This window comes from Palaemon carinicauda, chromosome 3, assembly GCF_036898095.1.
Source record: "Palaemon carinicauda isolate YSFRI2023 chromosome 3, ASM3689809v2, whole genome shotgun sequence".
NCBI lineage: Eukaryota > Metazoa > Arthropoda > Malacostraca > Decapoda > Palaemonidae > Palaemon > Palaemon carinicauda.
Window position 1 is genome coordinate 145,356,865 of NC_090727.1, and position 20,000 is coordinate 145,376,864.

The 20,000-nt window shown below is 34.1% G+C and overlaps 1 protein-coding gene across 1 annotated transcript in view; it reads left to right on the plus strand.

Annotated features, from left to right (window-relative positions):
* LOC137634546 (metabotropic glutamate receptor 7-like) overlaps positions 1 to 20,000 on the plus strand; it is a 203,370-nt gene that overhangs the window by 75,249 nt on the left and 108,121 nt on the right. The window lies entirely within an intron of this gene.

Genomic DNA, 20,000 nt, shown 5'->3' on the forward strand with positions numbered 1-20,000 from the left:
ATATGGCACTTGAGTAGGCTAATCTCTCTTATAGTTTCGTTCCTAATCCTGTCCTGCCTTTTAACTCCCAATATTCTTCGGTGGGATTTCTTCTCAAATTTACCAAATCTGTTGGATATCGTTTCATTGTCATACAACGACTCATGTCCATTCAGTAACTCTGATCTCACCAAACTGATATATAACCTGACTTTTATAGGTAATTTCAGGCGATTTCATTTCCAAATTTTACTTAACCTAGCAATTGTCTGATTTGCTTTTTTCAACCTTCCATTAAACTCCAATTCTAAAGAGCCTGTATTAGAGATCATAGTTCCTAAATATTCTAATGATTTCACCTCATAAATCTTTTCTCCTTCCAACGATATTTCATCTTCCATTGCATATTCGGTTCTCATCATATTATATATATATATATGTGTGTGTGTGTGTATGTTATATATTTATATATATAGTTATACATACACATATTTATATATAAATATATATATATATATATATATAGTTATATATATACATATATATATACATATATATATATATATATATATATATTTATATATATATATATTTATATATATATTTATATATATATATAAATATATATATAGTTATATATATACATACATATATATATATTTATATATATGTATATACATGTGTGTGTATGTGGATATATACATACATATCTCTCTCTCTCTCTCTCTCTCTCTCTCTCTTCCTAGTTTCTTCACTAGAAATCGCTGCGTATCCGCTTCCAAGACTACACATCACTTTTAGGAGCCTATATCTCTATCCCTTGATTAATCCCTTTTCGCTATCTATTCTACTTGCCTATCCGCGCCACCCATTCCTCCTCCGAAACCCGCTATTCCGTAAATCTTGTCCCGTATGATTTATGAATCCAACATTTTCCTCGTTGGGACACGGAACGCCTACAGAGATTTTTGATTAATGTGGTGTGCTATAAATAAAATGCGTACGGAGCTGGAAAAAAAAGAGGCAGTTCCGTATATGATTTTAAACTGATTAATAATACTGATACCTGAATCCTTGTTATGATTCGATTTAAAGTTATAAGGTACAATCCTGATACTTATTATAAGAAGGAATTTCTTCTGGGGAAATTCTTTCCAAAATTTAGTGAATACAATATTAAGAACTACTTGTGGCTCAATATTTGAATGTAAGATAGTGACGGTTGTTACAAACAAAATCATATCTATCTATCTACCTATCTACACACACACACACACACACACACATATATATATATATATATATATACGCACACGTAATTATATATACATATATATGCATATATATACCTATATATATTCATATGTATACAACAGCAACAGCAGCAACAACAACAACAACAACAACAACAACAACAACAACAAATGCAGCCGTTCCTAGTCCACAGCAGAACAAAGGCCTCGGATATGTCCTTATTCATGTCAGTGGTTTGGCCTGTTTTCATCACTATACTGGGCAGTGTGGACTGGTGATGGTGGGAGACTTTAGTCTGATTCCTCAAAGCAAACCAACCTAATATGGATGGCCCTGACTAGTATAGCTTTGCTGATCATGGCGATGCGCAAACCCTTTCACCACGTTAAGGTATCCCCCCTCAGACAGTACCTACAATTTCTTTACACTTGTAAGAGTTTACCTTCAATGATTTGGCATATCCATGTATATACAAAAACATACATACACTGATATTTTCACATGTATACATAAATACATACATATACATATAAACCCGTATACATAAATAAATACATACATGCCCACATATGCAAATGTATATATACGCATACATACACAATAAACCACAAGAAAAAATGAAAATACAATGTGAATCCTAACTTATATATATTTTGTCTTTTTGTGGTTTAATGTTTTTGAGCATAATGCATTCCTTTGAGCATTATGAATATGTAGATGAATTTACTTGTATATGTACATTCGTACATGTGGCTATGTATGTATACATTTATGTATATGGGTATGTATATATGTACATTCTATATGTATGTGAAAGTATATATGTACGTCTCACTTAAGGGTCTCCCTCCTCTACTAATACACACACACACACACACATATATATATATATATATATATACATATATATATATATATATATAATATATATATTTATATACTGTATATATATATATATATATATATATATATGACAAGGAGCTTTACATATAATGATCATTGGATCTTATCTCTCTCTCTCTCTCTCTCTCTCTCTCTCTCTCTCTCTCTCTTACAAGCATAAACTTTTGCTTTCAGTTGTTTTTTCTGATATAAGAAAAATAGCAACACAGATGTCAACGGAGGAAATTGTTCTATAAATAATGACAAATCCTCAAGAAACCTCGCTGCCACAACCACCATCTGGATAATGAAAAATAGTGACACATGTATCATTATGATAAATAGCCAAAAAAGCTATGTGGTTGCCGTTATCTTTCCCTGTGATGGGTTTTCCTTTCCTTCGATAAATTTATTGGACCTTCATGGATGTTTTTATCGTAGGGAACATTTTTCGTCTTTGACCCGATACGGAAAAGGGAGGCTAATGATGCTGCAAGAGCTAGGTCACTTGTTGCTTGCTTCGTTCCTTCTTCTTTTGGAAGTTTTTTTTTTTTCTTTTATGCATCTTACATTTTACACTAAAAAAAAACAGATTGTTACAACAAATGCCGAGGTGGAATTCATTACTTCATTTTTCTAAACTGACTCCCATTCTTTGCCGTACAGTCGTTAAACGAAAAGTTTTTTTATTTAGCAAAAAAAAAATTTTGGCAAATCACATTCAAATTTCGTGGCAAGTTATCAGTTTCGAAGATGTCGAGGCCTTAGTGGGTTTATGATGGAAAGGTATTTTTCCCTGAGGGGTCTAAAAAGTCACCTACTTCTTTCTGTGAACTTCTATTGCCAAACTTACCTTCAAATCTATATCTGCGTGAATTCAAAACTTTGCATCTGTGTGATTTTAGATTTTTGTGTCTGTGTGCAGAAGTTTACACCAGCTGTTCCGTTCAACTACCAGAAGAGAAATAATATTCGCAAGAGGCTAGAGTCTGCTAAAAGCAATAGTGACACTTGAGAAGTTCTTAGCATTTTTTTCTTAGTGAGTGAAATTGTTCTTTATATCATAGCTGTAACGGAAATAGCCTCTTTTCCTGTATACGAATCCTCCCAGACAAATGTGAAGTCTTCTATACGACAAACTGTCTCAGATGGCTTTCTCGTACGTATTATTATTATTATTATTATTATTATTATTATTATTATTATTATTATTATAACTTGCTAAGCTACAACCATAGTTGGAAAAGCAGGATGCTATAAGCCCAGGGGCTCCAACAGGGAAAATAGCCCAATGAGGAAAGGTAACTAGGAAAAATTAAATATTTCAAGAACAGAAACAACATTGAAATAAATATCTTCCACCCCAAGACAGTGGAAGACCTTGATACAGAGGCTATGGCCCTACCCAAGACTAAAGAACAATGGTTTGATTTTGGAGTGTCCTTCTCCTAGAAGAGCTGCTCACCATCTCTAAAGATTCTCTTCAACCCTTACCCAGAGGAAAGTGGCTACTGAACAATTACTGTGCAGCAGTTAATCCCTTGGGTGAAGAAGAATTGTTTGGTAATCTCAATGTTGTCATGTGTATGAGAGCAGAGGAGAATATGTAAAGAATAGCCAGACTATTCGGTGTATGTGTTGGCAAAAGGAAAATGAACCGTAACCAGAGAGAAGGATCCAATGTAGTGCTATCTAGCCAGTCAAAGGACCCCATAACTCTCCAGCGGTAGTATCTCAACGGGTGGCGTAAATAAGATTTGCATTATGCCTAACACGTCGTACTGTTGACAGTACTTAAAATGGATTTTGCAGTACCTTCAGCCATAATATATATTATCCTGTACAGAACTCTCTGGACTAGGCGTCACCGTATCAGATAAAACGCGCTTTCAGTCAGTGGTCCCATATGGACCACTTGAATGTTGCTTTAATACACAGATGTCTTCATCTCATCTATTAGAACTGAGGTTAGGGAATAACGATGCTTCCTCTACAAAAGAAAAAAAAAGTTTTAAAGAAAATGAGATAAGGAATATTCAACTGGTCTACATGGGGCAACTCGGCGCGCTTTTTTTTTTCTTTTCTATGATGACGTCTATTTTAAAGTTCTGTCCCGGTTATTACTCACTTTTTAGCCTTCTACTTTACTTCGGTTCCCGCCTTCCTACTTGTATCTTGCTGTTCAACCCTCTTAACTTTTACTTCACAAAGCAAACTGCAAGATATATTATTCTAATATGATACAGACATGTCTGCTCAAAACCAAACAGAAAACGGATATACAATATGTCATAAAATAATATCACAATAAAATTAAAGCTTCACTTAAAAGGGAGTAAAAGCTACGTGACATAATGTAGTTTAAACAAAATTCACAAATATTGTTTTGTCAATAGTAAAAAATGTGTATGTGCTCTTTTTGAGCAATGGTGTACATTGCTTAATTAATAGATAAAATTAAATACTAAAATACAATAATTCACTTGAATGAGTTGATGTTAAGTAACATTTAATGCTTAGTATTTCTTAGAAGTTATCGTACGTGTTTACGCAAACAATATATATATATATATATATGTGTGTGTGTGTATGTATATATATACATATATATGTGTATGGTTATATATATATATATATATATATGTAATATATATATATATAATATATATAATATATATATATATATCTATATATATATACATACATATATATATAGATATATATATATATATATATATGTTACAGGCAAACTGTGTAACCAGGCATTTCAAAAAATGCCTAAAAATTTTAGGCATTTTGTGAAATGACCGATTAACTTAGGGATTTCGCTTAATGACTAAAATTTCCAGACATTACGCGAAATGACTAAAATTTCCAGGCATTACGCGAAATGACTGAAATTTAGTAGGTCTTATTACACACTTTGCCTAACACAAACTGTGTAATTCTGGTATTTGTTTGCAAATACCACTTTTATGTGGTTTTAAGTATATATGGGTGTTGACACGGATTCCTATACACTGACAGTTGGTTTTGAATATTTATGTTATAATTAGTATTGATTTATGTATATCTGGTAAACATTTCCATATGATTTTCATATATTTCATTTCCATATAAATTGTAGCCAGAGTTGTTTCAAGCATAGGTGTTCAATTTAAATTTAACTACCTGAGAAGTTAATTCAGTTTTGTTTTAAATGGCCCCTTTCTTTGATTTCTTTTAACTATGTGAGCAGGTAATTCACTCTTTTTTATTTCTTTTAACCATATGAGCAGACAATTCAACAAGTAAGTACCCTGATCAATATAAGTAGTTTTAGATTATAGTTTGAGAAAATTTGGGATGTAGATTTAACTAAAACTAATATCATGCTCTAAATATGCAAACATCACAACGGAGGCTGTCGACCTGTTCAAGCCCTACTGCATTACCTGCCAAGAAAAGACAAAAAGAACCAAGACAAAGGGGGTTGTGGTTCGGCCCTTACTTGGGATTTAAATTTTCGCTGCCAAGTCGATTTAATTGACATGCAGTCATCTCCATAAGCCCAACACAAGTGGATTATGTTGTACCAGTGCCATCTGACCAAGTCTGTCATCCTACGCCCACTCACATCCAAGAGAGTAGCTGAGGTTGCTTTTCAGCTTTTGGGTATGTTCTTATTGATTGGTGATCAATGCATCCTACAATCAGATAATAGAACTGAGTTCACTTCCTATGTGGTTCGAGAGATGAAGGATCTCTTGCTGCATCTTGTGCATGGCAAGCCCCTAAAGAGGCACAGAGTCTATATCAAAGACATGCTGACTGCTTGGCTCTCTGACAACAACACCCGAGATTAGTCCCTAGGCATTCGTTTTGTTCAGAACCAGAAGAACTCATCATACCATTCAGGGATCAAGAGTACTCCCTATTCTACTTTGCTTGGAGAGAATCCAAAAGATAGACTCTCTTCCACTAGCTTGCTTCAGGAGGTCATTGACCACTTAGAGACAGAAGATTATCTTACAGCACTAGGAGCCCAGCCTCCTACTGATCCAACTGAAAAGCCACTCGAGGCCTCTGAGCCAGTCATCATCACCACGCAGCCATCCTAGTCCCTTGATGAGCCCGTCACCATCTTCACCTATCCACCCCAGGTCCACTTAGTTCAGCACTGCATATTGCATGAAGACAACAAGGAATTTCCAAGAACTGCAAGAGGACCAAATAGGGTCAAGTGCGCCAAGCAGAACGTATGGTCAAATGAGTAAGATCGACATAAAAGCTGGGGAAATAGGGGACAATATCGTTGTGCCAGCTCCGCATGTTGACTGGGGAAGGGAGGATCTAAAAAATCTTCTATGAATCAACATGGAAGGAAATGAAAATAACCTTTACACTATTGTGGTAAAGGCGGCGATACTAAGGACTAAATTTATAAGGTTTGAATTCAACTTGTGCCCCCAACGATTGTTGAGGAAATCAACCAAGAACAGCAAGTATCTCTTCGTGAGGCACTGAAGAAAAGCCCTTCTGTCCAATTATACATTTAATGAAAGAAGAAGCAATATATGGTTTTAGAAAATATGTTATTACAGAATTGTTGCTACTAAAATACCATAGAAATATTCAATCTACCTGCAAATATATACTATTTAACCTAAAATCCTTCACCTTTAGAAAAAAAAAGAAGAAAAAAAAACATTGCTACTAAGATTCCCAAAGCATATACAACATACAAGCAAATATGCAATATTGACCTGAAATTCTTATGAACCAGGCATTTCACGAAATCCCTGGGCTATAGAACCAGTCATTTCGCGTAATGCCTGCAAATTTTAGTCATTTCGCGAAATCCCTAAGAGAATCAGTCATTTCACGAAATGCCTAAAATATTTAGGCATTTCACGAAATGCCTGGTTTCACATATATACAATTACATATATAAAACACGTTGATATTCTTTGATAAGCATATATTGCACACCACTTAATGGCACTGGCGAAGCATATACCTTCAGAAAAGTTCTAACTCTATGTGAACAAGAACCCTAAAACCAAATAAACAAATTAAAAAAAAAAAAAGCATAGTCGCAAATGACCACCAAACTTAGTATCTGACATCACGTCGCCCAATGATGTCAATACCATGGAAGCAAGAACTGAAAGAATGCAATATTCATTACAATTCGAATATCGGGGCGAAATTTTCCAAGAGTGCTATTGGTCTTGCAATTTGAAGCGATGCATGCGAGCAAAAGCCCTGTCTTACGATCTCATCAAGATAATGTTCGAGACACGCTCAAACTCGTTAGTTCCAATAGTATCTGCAACCTCACCATCCTTGAGAGCTAAGGTCGGGGTGTTGGGGGAGCCTATAGGTCTACCTGCTGAGTCCTCCATTGCCTGCCCTAGCTTGGATGAATAGGATGCTTGGGCGCTGATCTCTAGGGTCCTACTTGATAGGGCTATGTCAATGTCTCTATAATTCGAATAACGTGGTGAAAATTTTGCACAAGTGCCATTGCTCTTGCAATTCGAAGCGAATCATGCTATCAAAATCGTCTTCTGTCTCGGTGGATGAACTAGATGCCCCTCTGTTCTACCCCACGAAAACTCCTGTCTCGCGATCTCCTGTTCTGGGGTCGAGACTCACGCAAGCTCGATAGTTTCTTGTCGTGTTTACAACCTAACCAACAATTTGTAGGCTAGGGATGGGGGATTTAGGGCAGCCTATAGGTCTATCTGATGAGCCATCAGTAGCTATTGTCTGGTCATCCCTCGTCATAGCTTGCATGGAGAGGGGACTTGGGTGCTGATCATATCTCTAGGGTAATGTTCTACTAGGGCACTGTGACTGTCCCTTATCTCTGAAAATAATAATATGAGCGACCTTTAAACCTTCAAAGTGTCATCTGCAATCGAACCTTACTGGCTACTCAAGGCAAAAGAGGAAAAGTTGTCCGAATAATGGAATCGCGACCTAATTTACCAGGAGAGAAGACTCGAGAATCCGAGATACTTAAAATATGTGCCTAACATTCACTCCCGTTACTCCTCCTCATTCCAAGCCATGAAAGCCATTCTCTCTCTCTCTCTCTCTCTCTCTCTCTCTCTCTCTCTCTCTCTCTCTCTCTCTCTCTCTCTCTCTCTCTCTCTCTCTCCCTCTCTCTCTCTCCATTAACATGACTTATCTGAAGCATTGAAAGGGGAATGGTGTCTTTGTCATAGTAGAAGAATCCTTCTTTCCCATTTTTCACTCGATGTTCGATAACCTTCGCCATTCATCTAAGTGCCTTTAGGAACTAATACAATAAGTCTGCTAAAATTCCATAGCAAAATTGGACCTGGAACCAAATGAAGCAAATGCACCTGTATAAAAGGAGCGATGGTTTGTTAGTAATTAATTACGATACTAGAATAATATATAACAAAAGAAATACTCTTTATTCAATTAAAACATAATATGATTGATTTTCCGAGTAAAAATAATGCAACCTTCGCCAAAGGGAAAAATAAAAAAAATTTTAGGATACAAGTATTGTTGCAAACACTTTAAAAAGGAAAAATACAAGTTAATCATATAAATAAGACCAGAAGAGTAAGCAAACTTCTTCCGGATAGTTTCATAAAAAAAGTATAATAGGACCATTATTTAGATATCAAAATTCTTAACAGTTAACACTTAATAGTTCCATAACTTTTAGGGGAGAAGATTTATATATCAATATGGGTGTTTATATATATACTGTATATATATATATATATATATATATATATATGTATATATATATATATTTATATATATATACTGTATATCATATATTTATATATATATATATATATAAATATATATATATATATATATATATATATATATATATATATATATATACCGGTGCATGATAAAAGTACATGTGCGTGTAAGGGGGTTGGAGTATTCGAGAATAAATAGCGGGAAAAAGATTTAGTAATACAAACAGGGGAGAAGGTGAAGAAGAGCAAGGGAGAGAACGAAAAGTTGTTGACACTGAGATGCTGTAGCACGTTGGTGTTAGTAGGATTGGCAGGTTAACCATGTTTTTAAGGCATGTCTGGATGAGGAGTGAGTCCCGAAGGAAAGGGGGGAGAGAATTCATTCTTGCATTGAATAAACTCTAAGGGGATAAAGGTGATTAAGAATTTCAGGGATATCATATTATTCCGTATGCTAGGGCAGGTGCATTGTGAATGTTGATTGAGACATTAACATATGTGACTTTTATGAAACATTCATGTGAAACGTACGAAAGTTTATAAGGGAAAATTTGCATGTGGCATGCACATAACTACAAAAAAAATTGATATATTATCTACAGAGGAAATGTGGAGGATAATATAAAATAAATAAAATTGAATTCAAGGAGATTGTCGATCCAATCTCCGCCAAGGGTAAAGATATTGGATCAGAACAGGAAAAACGTTGGAGCATGAACAGATTACTTCGTATATATGATATACACATTATTGTTAGATTTAGAAATGCAATTATAAAAGATACTGCTATAATAGTTAATGATTCTACGTAAGAAAATTTTGAAATATATATTTTTTTCTATTTACCACAAGAGATTTTGAACATCTCTTAACCCTGATTTTAGGTTTAAAGGTCCCACGTGAATGGCAGAGGTAAGGGACAGTAGGGACTGACCATATATATACATGATCAGTGCCCAAGCCCCTCTCCACCCAAGCTAGGACCAAGGAAGGCCAGACAATGGCTGCTGAGGACTCAGAAGGTAGACCTATGGGATTCTCTTTGCTCAAAAGAATGGCGATGTTGCAGACACTAAAAGAGACTATTGAGCTTGAGCGGGTCTGGAACCCCAGTCCGGTGAAAACCAGGCAGGGACGTTTCCAATAGGCCACCACAACCTTGAATAAAACCCATTTTTTCATCTTCAATAATAAATACTTTAAACGAAGGGCTGTCCTTGGGAAATCCAATATCAGATACTTTTGCCAACAAATTTAAGAGTTTTCATGAATAAAAATAGTTAACCAAGTGTCCTAAGGATTTCAAAATAAAATACAAACGCTCTGCTGACGGGAACAATCTTGGGTTTTAAAAAAGTATCCATCCCAGCTTTCTTCAAATATATCAACGAACATAATAGAAATAAAAATTCACTATAGAAAAAAGAGGAAACACATGTATACTTTCCCTTGTTCTGATAATAAATAAAACCAATTCTGGTACTAACATATCCATATACAGAAAACTACCTACACAGGACATGCCGTGAATTTCTGAGTGCTTGTTAGGAAAAATACAAAATTAATTCCATCACAGCATTAGCACATCGGACATTTGACTTATCCTCAAACTTCTTAATATTTCACGGAGTTTTTACATTCCTTTTAAATGCAATGGTTTCAACACCCTTATGTTCTATAAGCAAGTAAGCAATTTTTTTAATATTATATATAACTCAACCGAACAGAATAGCGATGCAGAAAGACACGTAATATATTTAGTTTCCTTTCCATATATAAAAAAAATCAGTAAGAGAAATTAAATTATCAACTATTGTTTACCATGTAATGTGTTCCAAATGTAGCTTGGAATAGGCCTATACTGTACAGGCTTCAGTATAAAACATACCTTTCCTTCCAAATCGACCAACACAGAACTGTCAGTTCGCGTACAGCCTTGTCACTGGTAAGATCTCACCGTTCAGCAATACGACAGCATGGCGAAAATATATGCCTAACCGATGTAAATATGCTTACCAAATATGAAAAAAACAGGAGTTTAGAATATTCGATTCAATTCTCATTAGAATAAAAAAAAATTCTTTGAATTGAGCTGAAAATTCATTATATTTGTATTTAATGTAAATCTTATTCCATATTTTCATGAATTATCAAAACATTTGTGGATTTTCTATAAAAAAAAAATTTATTTTTATAGATTTAACTCTTGATATATTCATATTTTACTTTCTCCTTTATAAAAGTAAAGGTGTTCTGGTCATAATTCACTTTGAAGTGTATATATATATATATATATATATATATATATATATATATATATATATATATATATATATACACACAAAATCTTTACTGTCTCAAAATCTACTGAGTAAGCAAAAACATAAATAGTACAAATACACAACACAACTCCCCAAAAAGAGAATTCCCTGAAATTCCTTAAATGATGTGGCAGTTAAAAGACAAATTAAGGTCCCTCATACCCCTGTATTACGGATTAAAACGGGAGTTTGTGTAAAGACAGAGAATATTGCGCTCTAAATTCTTACTCATATCAGTGGTAATATCACAAACCGTATATGTAAACGGCAAATGAAAGACGTGCAGGAAATGGGCATGTTTTTTTTATGTATCCAAATACTGTACCAGTTTTGGAGGTTATTAAATACTGATGCGTGTTAATTCCCCCCCCCCCCATACACACACACGTTTACATACATACATATATATATATATATATATATATATATATATATATATGTATGTATGTATGTATGTATGTACGTATGTATGTATAGAGAAACAACTGCATTTATTGCTGCTGTTTAGGTTCTTAAAATATTTAATTTTCATTATTTATTACTTCTTTTCTAGTTTATTTCCGTTCCTTACTGGGCTAATTTTCCCTGTTGGAACCTTAGGGCTTATAGCATCCTGCTTCTTCAACTAACTAGTAATGATATATATATATATATATATATATATATATATATATATATATATATACATAAAGTGTATACATATATATACATATATGTATATATATACATATATATACATATATATATATATATATATATATATATATATATATATATATATTATATACATATACATACATATACATACATATATATATTATATATATACATATACATACATACATATATATATATATAAATGTATGTATGTATTACATCCACATGTGAGTATGTGCATCAGTCTGTAAGTCTAGTGTGCCCAAGATGGAATTCTGATTAAATCTAATTACTGCAAAGGATCCGATTCTCTCGATTTAATCTCCATCCAATTTCCGTTGTGTATTCCTGATAAAAACAGGAAAAGCATGAAATCAAGATATGAAAAGCAAAGCTTTTATAACTCCAATAATACCTATATATACAGTGATTATATATATACATATATGTATACAGTATATATACATATATATATATATATATATATATATATATATATATATATATATATATATGTTTTTTTTTAATTGTAAGAAAGGTACAACACACCACGAAAAAAAGAGAGAGAGAGAGAGAGAGAGAGAGAGAGAGAGAGAGAGAGAGAGAGAGAGAGAGAGAGAGAGAGAGAGAGAGAGAGAGAGGGCAGATGTCAGTTTGTCAACTTTACTAAAAATAATTCAGCAAAGACCCAAAAACATATTCAATATCATTTTGATAAGAACATACAGTATACTCAACACATTATTTATAGACAAGCTTCTATCTTTTAATTCTGCGCTTTGCAAAACTGCACTTTTTCGTAGATATTGCACTTACTGAAGAATTGGTAAAGCTACTCCTTTAGTTAAATGTTTGTGGTAGCTTAAGCCACACTGATTACAGCCCAATTTCCATGACTAATAATATCCCAAAGATGAAATCGTCTGCAACTTTATTACCAACTTTTCATAAATTTGAAAGAAAATATATTAAATAAAACATGAAAATATACGGAAAAACACATATAATATAGTGACACAGTGTGACAGCCTAGCAAGACGCTTCCCATAAACAACCCAATGGTCAATGTGTCATCCATAATTTATTGCAGAAGGCTCATCAATATCGCGTCGAACCCCTAACCACAACGCACATTACTTCATCAACCCCTTCTTGCTCGTACTATCTTGCTTCGTGCATATTAAAGCCCTTATCTTTCCAAACTCTCTCTCTCTCTCTCTCTCTCTCTCTCTCTCTCTCTCTCTCTCTCTCTCTCTCTCTCTCTCTCTCTCTCTCTCTCTCTCTCTATAGTAATAATAATAATAATAACAATATCATGCTTTCCTCTTCTTCCTCCCAAATCCACATTTAAACTAATCTCTTCTTTGTCTAGATGACCTAACAGCTGCAATATTCTCAGATCCATCCTTTCACCTATGATTCCCAATTAACTGTTTATTCTTTTTTATATAACATACAGATCATGCGAAAATTCATTTGAATAGGGTTTAATATTCTTCTTTCATTCGCACTCAACATCCAAATTATGGCCTACACTCCCAAAACGGAAACTTGTATCAACAATATTTTCACAAATCACCAGCTTAGCTTTCACGCGCTCGCTCGCGCGGACACATACACACTAATATATATATATATATATATATATATATATATATATATATATATATATATATATATAATATGTTTACATATACAGTATATATATATATATATATATATATATATATACATAATACAAAATATACAAATACATTCTCACACATACACACACACACACACACACACACACACACATATATATATATATATATATATATATCAATATATATATATATGTGTGTGTGTGTTTGTGTTATGCATGTTATGTATCTTCATATCATATGTGAGAGAGGAAAAAACTACTAACAATAACAGATGTTAGTAACACGGACCACCTTAAAATCCGCCACTAAGCTCCAATAAAAAGAAAATTACCCACACCTCTCAAGTATGCAGAGGATTAAGGATTAGGCCTAAATCAGGGAAGACACAGATAACAGTAAGGTCAGTGGCATGTTTAGGGAACCATTACGGCATCTAAGCTCTGGAACGGGGGATGTCTGGACAACGTAGTAGAATGCTAAATGAAGGAGAAGATGGCCTTCACCCTAATTTAGGTGAAAGATGGGATTCCAATTAAAACGGAGGATTCGATGAACAATTCCATAGAATTGATTAAGACTAGAAAAAAAGGCTTGATGAAGTAGTGTAAGATTATGATATTATCTGGGTTTATCTGTTCAAACTTGCAGCGAAGAATATTTTTATGCTGAACAGGCTGACATGAGTTTTTATAGTTTATATATGAAAGATCTACTTTATTGTTGTTATTATTCTTAAAATTATTTTAATTATTCATTACTTCTCTTTTGATTTTTTTCCCCTTTTCTCACTGGGTTTTTTTCCTGTTGGAGCCCTTGGGCTTTTTAGCATCCTGCTTCTCCATCTATGGTTGTAGCTTAGCTATTATTAATAATAATGATAATAATCATAATAATAATGGAGGAACATGAAGATTTCAAAGCAATATGGAAACTGGAAGGCATAGAACATAGAATTAAGGGGAGAACGAGAAAAAAGGGTTTTATGAATTACCAGGCGAGATTCTCCTTAAGGCTTAACCAAGACTGAATTCTAAATGGCATGGAAGATGCTATGATAATTAGCCTACGATTTAAGAGGAGAACGAAAGAGAAAGAGTGAAAGAATGATTGGCGATTAAATGAGTAAATACTTTGTGAAGCTGCATGCAAGTCTCTTTAATGTAACTAACAGAATCAAGAACAATGCGGAAGAAATTAAGAGAATGTATCTAGAGAAATCGCAATAGGATTATTGCTTATGGGTAAGACTGAGTAGTTTGTTTTATATTGTCTGGAACTAAGTTAGATACGGGCTGTGAATCTGAAATAAAAACTGTTTTAAGGGCCTGGTATAAATCCCTCGAAGTTTTTGTTCCAACTGTGACCAAGTTGTGGAATGATGTTCCTCATCAGGTGGTTGAATCGGTGGAACTTCAAACGTTCAAACTTTCAAAAAGTGTTTTTATGTTGAACAGGCTAACATAAGTCTCTTTTTATAATTTGTATATGAAAGGTCTATTTTAATGCTGTTTTATTCTAATTGTTCATTACTTCTCTTGTAGTTTATTTCATTTTCTCGATGGGCTATTTTTCCCTGTTGGAGCCCTTGGGCTAATAGCATTCTGCTCTTCCAACAAGGGTTGTAGCTTCACCAGTAATAATAATAATAATAATAATAATAATAATAATAATAATAATAATAATAATAATAATAATAATAATAAAAGCAGCATAAGTTCTTTTCAGGCCTATTAAATCTTTCCATTCAACTCTTACACTCTAGAAGGCTTCCAAGAGCAGTCTATACGCTATGGTTAATGAAGGAGTGAATAAAGAAATATCATTATCAAAGGAAATAAAAAAAAAAATAATGGGGAAAGAATAAATGGAAAATAAAAGTTCCAAAGAAATGCAAAAGCTTGGAAAATGCAGAACAGTTTAAGGGAAGGATTATATAGTTGAAGGAAAGTGTGAAACAATATATTAAACAAAAATTTTCCTGGCATGTATCCAAGTAGCTCGACCTTGCTTAATATTCCTAATCTAAAGACACCTGGCATGCCAATAGGGCCTTTGCTGCTTTTAACATATATATTACACACACATTATATACATTATGTACATATATATATATATATATATATATGTGTGTGTGTGTGTGTGTGTGTGTGCGTGTGTGTGTGTGTGTGTGTGGTTACAGATGCGTGAGAAAGGATTAGGTGAGCATGATAGACAGGACAGAAGATGCTGACAGGAGGCAGCGACTGAGTGTAAAGAAGGCCCTTTTTTTCAAGAGAATCTACCAAAGCTACCTTTTTTTCAGGGAATGTTTCAAAGCAACCCCTTTTTCTGGGAATTTTTTAATTCAACTTTTCATGGGAGGGTTTTAACAGAATCCCTTTTCAATGGAAATTTGCAGCGTACTTATCGAATTAAAATGAAAGTTCTAGCGTGGCACCTTTTTCGAGGTATTTTTTAAACTCTAACCTCTTCAGAGAATGTTTCAAAACTACTCCTTACCAAGGGATTATTTCCAACTCGGCTTGGGAAGTTTTAAACAAAGCGATTTCCAAAAGAAATTAGCAACAATACCTTTACCCAGGAATTTCAAATTGATCCCATTTTTAATGGATGTTTTCATATTTATCTTCAAGGACGGTTTCAATGAATTTTGTCAACTCGTAAGACTTGTTATGGTCAGCTATATCAAAACATAAATTATATAAAATCTACTTTAGCGTTCTTTTCCCTTATTAGTTAATTTACATAGAAAGGAGCAAAACAGTAAGAGCGAAAGAAAATAATAGCCAGCAAACATGTAACATTTACTATATTTAGGATTAAAAAAAATATTTACAATATTTTACAAGATTCATAAAATACACACATATCACCTATCAATAATAACTGTCAGGATGCCAGAGAACACCAATAATAACTTACACAAATTAGTAAAGTACTGCAGACCTGTGGTTTATTAATCTCGATAATTTGAGACTCAGGTCATTGACGTTAAGAACGGCTAATTCTTAATGTTAGCGACAAATTTCCAGGGTGCAGTTCAATTGTAAACGATGATCATCAGGAGCACAGTTTCTGATGATATCCGAACTTGCAAGATCTCTTTGTTTTCGTTGTAAATTAGCAGCATTGTACAAAAATAAATAGGCAGCGTCCCAATAGTCGTCAGTAAAAGTATCTCCACAAATCCAGTCTTAACTCAGCGATTGGTGGTAGCAAGTCTCAGCCAATGCCCGTGTGGTTTTCTTTATATATACAATAGACCCGTTTTCTATAAAACTACAGAAATTTCATGGCGAACTAAACAATTAGTAAAGCTCGCGGTGTATGCAAATTACGAGAAATTCCCAGAGTCGTCTAGAATACAACACCTTTGATTTTACAATTTCAATGTTTGAATCTTAACATTACCATTTAATATTTCAAGACAGGTCCTATAACATAAACTAGATAAATCTAACCTACATACAATAAATCTTGTATGTAAAAACGCTGGTAGGATACTTCAATTAAATACAGAAATGGGTAAAAGCCGATGACATATAGCACACATTAAGCCTGTTTCGACTTGGATAAGACTTAATTACTTGGCCAACCAGAAATTCTTATGAAAAAAGTGTTTTCCCCTTATGTCTAAACTCCCGCAGCGGAGCAAATTTGATATGAAGAGGTATTTGTGGCTTATTTGAATGTATGTAAATAAATATAAATATATATATGTATATATACATATATATATAATATATATATATATATATATATATATATCCCTTTCTGAGTAAAGATACCTAACATGGTGAAAAGGTTTGCGTATCGCCATGATCTGCAAAGCTGTACTAGTCAGGGACAACCATATTAGGTTAGGTTGCTGTGAGGGATCAAACAAAAATCTCCCACCATCACCAATCCGAAATGTAAGCGTGGTGATGAAAACGGGCCAAACCTCAGACATGAATTGACATGTCTGAGGCCTTTGTCCTGCATTGGACTAGAGGCAGCGGCATTTGTTTTTATATATAATGTGTGTATATATGTAAATATATAATTATCAAAAGATTGAGAGGTGATACTAGAAAAAGTTCATTAATAATAAGAAAACCTTAACATCTGTAAAATAAGAAATATAAAATAATACGAAAACATAAAATTTCTTTGTAACTAAACTTTATTTTAAATCATTTTAAAACACGTTGTTTTTAGCTGGACAAAATTATCAAAATGATAATTTTTCAAAACAAAATTCCATCTTCTACGATGTTAGGCCTATCGCATGAACCAAAAATTAAATGCTGATCAATTCCCCTGATATATTCCTTTGAAGAGACTTCTCCCTATCTACTTGAAAGCGAACTCCACAAACTATACCAGCACCTCCACAAATTTTCTCCTTGCACCTGAAATGATGATTCTGGTCTCTCGGTATAGTAAGTGTCAGTAAATGTCCTTTCGAACAACCGGCTTGTCTTTACCAGTCTTGGATTTGACAAAACGTTTGTACAATAATGACGAGAGGATTTTGAAAATAAAGTCTTCGCTCTAAACAACAGTTAATCCAGTAACAGTAAAATTACATATTTGGTCAAAACATCTCTTATTCAAAGATGTAAGAGCACGGTGACGTCAATACAAGTAGCCATGACTTATTTAGCAACTCTCATCATCGTGAAGAAAATTACAGAACGTTTCTCAAATGAGAGAGAGAGAGAGAGAGAGAGAGAGAGAGAGAGAGAGAGAGAGAGAGAGAGAGAAAGTATAGTGCTGAATAGCACTACGGTGTCTCAGTCTTATAAAATTCTTTAGGATTCCTCGCTTTTGTTTTGTCAAACTGAATTCTAACTTTAATTTGTCACTCTTTCAATACACACCCATATCTATACAACAGAAACAACAGCAAATACCACCGTTTCTAGTCCTTTACAGGACAAAAGCTTCAAACATGTCTTTCTTCATGGCTGGGTTTTCGAACACCTTTTATCATTACATTGAATTGTTGATGGTGGGAGATTTTAGTCAGATTGCAAACCAGCTTTGTATGGGTGGCCCTGACCAGTACAGCTTTGCTGATAATGGCGATACAGAAACCCTTTAGTCACATTATAGTGTGTGTGTATATATATATGTATATATATATGTATTTGTAAATATATATACATATATATATATATATATATGTATATATATGTGTATATATATGTGTATATATATGTGTATATATATACATATATATATATATATATATATATATATGTATTTATATGAGTATATATATATATATATATATATATATGAACAGATAGAGAAATTGATATACGATGTAGCACAATGATCTGACAAAAGGAAAAAAAAATGAAGGTCATATCTAAAAGGAAGCGCCTCTAAACGTCCTAAATCTTTTTCCCCTTGGATGTGTTGTGAGCCATAAGGATAATCAATATCCCCTCACATCGCATCGCCGTAATTTTTTCCCCTCTGTCGCCACCAACATTCCGAAACGAAGGAAGAATCTTTCAATCCTTTTCAAAATCGCTCTTCAAAAGAACTGAGCTTTTTTCACCGACCATCGTGTTCAGCCTACTTTTGCGAGAATGGGTCCCAGTCCCGGATAAAAGAAGAGGAATTTTTCTGGTTGAGTTAACGACCTGTTCTTTTCCAAGCGTCTACTGGCCGTCTCTCCATATGCCTTTAAGAAACAGACCTCTAACTCCTGAGTTATGTATAATTGTTGAAAAGGAAAATGTTACGATTGCTTGAAACAGACTCTTGCGGTCTGGGTAGGCGGCAAATGGACACAGCAAGACCCACGGCCCTTTCCGTAATTACATTCCCTTAACAAATCATTCGAAGATGGTTAGAGGTTGGGATTGTGGTGGCCTATTGGAAATGTCGCTGGCTGATGATCTGACAGAATGGGGTTCGAGTCCCGCTCAAGCTCGATAGCTTCTTTAGTGTCTACACCCTCACCATCCTTGTGAGATAAGGATCAGGGTTTGAGGAGTCTATAGGTCTACCTGTTGAGCTTTCAGCAGCCTTTGCCTGGCCTTCCCTGGTCCTAGCTTAGATGGAGATGGGGGGGGGGGCGGGTTTGAGAGCTGATCATATATGGTCAGCCTCTATAGGGCGTTGTCACTGTTCCTTGCCTCTGCCATTAATGAGCGACCCTTAAGGACGAAACTTGCCTAATTAAGAAGTGAATATGCCTTTACAAATGCAGAACGCCTTACGAAGGAGAAATCACCTTAGTTTTAAGAAAACTATGTTTTTAATAGACAATAACCCAAATAAATGAGATCTAATCGAAGGAGCGATCACCAAAGAATATTTTAATTCAAATTAAACCAATATCTACAGTATGTAAACAATTTAAGAGACAGCTGGCTAAAACGAGGCCTCGTGTAACCTACTACATAATAAGTGAGGAAAATAGCATGGCCCTTCGCAAGTCACTCTAAATGGCGACACAGGCTCTTCTTTTACCCAAGTGTTAACACAGGCAACTTCTAAAATGATTATTTGATTAACTT